Consider the following 804-nt stretch of genomic DNA (forward strand, 5'->3'; position numbering starts at 1 on the left):
ATATCCTATTTCATATATTATTGCTTTATTAAATTTGGTCTGTGAAATATGTTCCCCCAAAATATTTAAAGTCAAAACAAAACTCTTATACTGAAATATGCTACAAAATATAATATTTGATATTGAACTATATTTTAAGGAAAACCATTTTTTATCTTTACTGCTGAGGTTTGGGCACCCCCTTAGAATTTTATGTGCAGAAGAATGTCTCTCCTGCCTCACATGGCCCTGCTTTCACACTGCTGGGACTCCTGACTTTCCTAAGCTGAGCACGGACAGCATTAGTGTCTCAGAGCCTGGGGCTCCAAACTGAGTTGACAGCACAAGGAGAGCAAGAGTCCCACCTGAAGAACAAGAGGCAGCAGGTGCCCCAAGGACTCACCACGACCTTCAGGGTCTTCCTTACACCGTCGGTGATGAAGTACCGATAGACAGTGGCCTTGACCTCTACCTCCTGCAAGCCGACTGTCAGAGGCACAATGACATAAGGCACGGCCAGCGAGGACTTGGGAGGGATGGATACAGTCTGCAGGTGACGCTTCTTGGCAGTGGCCAAGCTGCAGAAGGCTGGATTGTAGAGCAATTCTACTCTCACCTGCCAGGGAGAGAGTATCAGGTCAGGGGCATGCGCCATGGGCCCCTCTCCAGGTCTCCCCTTGTGCCTCTCCTGCTCCAAGGACCCACCGTGAGCGTATCTGCTTCCTGGTAGTTGTAGAGGACAGCTCGGATCTCCACGTGTTCATTACGAACCACAGAGTAGGGCAGCTGCAGGTCGATGAAGAAATCTTGCACCACAGTCACCTC

General features: G+C 48.8%; 1 long non-coding RNA gene across 1 annotated transcript; it reads right to left on the bottom strand.

Annotated features, from left to right (window-relative positions):
- Nucleotides 1-381: 381 nt before the first annotated feature.
- On the bottom strand, nucleotides 382-798 carry LOC102247563. The gene is made up of 2 exons (XR_313876.1): nucleotides 685-798; nucleotides 382-595 (listed from the first exon to the last, which is right to left on the bottom strand). It is a non-coding gene; the product is annotated as an uncharacterized LOC102247563 (long non-coding RNA).
- Between the last annotated feature and the right edge of the window lie 6 nt (nucleotides 799-804).

This window comes from Myotis brandtii, unplaced genomic scaffold, assembly GCF_000412655.1.
Source record: "Myotis brandtii unplaced genomic scaffold, ASM41265v1 scaffold3347, whole genome shotgun sequence".
In the NCBI taxonomy this organism is placed as follows: Eukaryota; Metazoa; Chordata; class Mammalia; order Chiroptera; family Vespertilionidae; genus Myotis; species Myotis brandtii.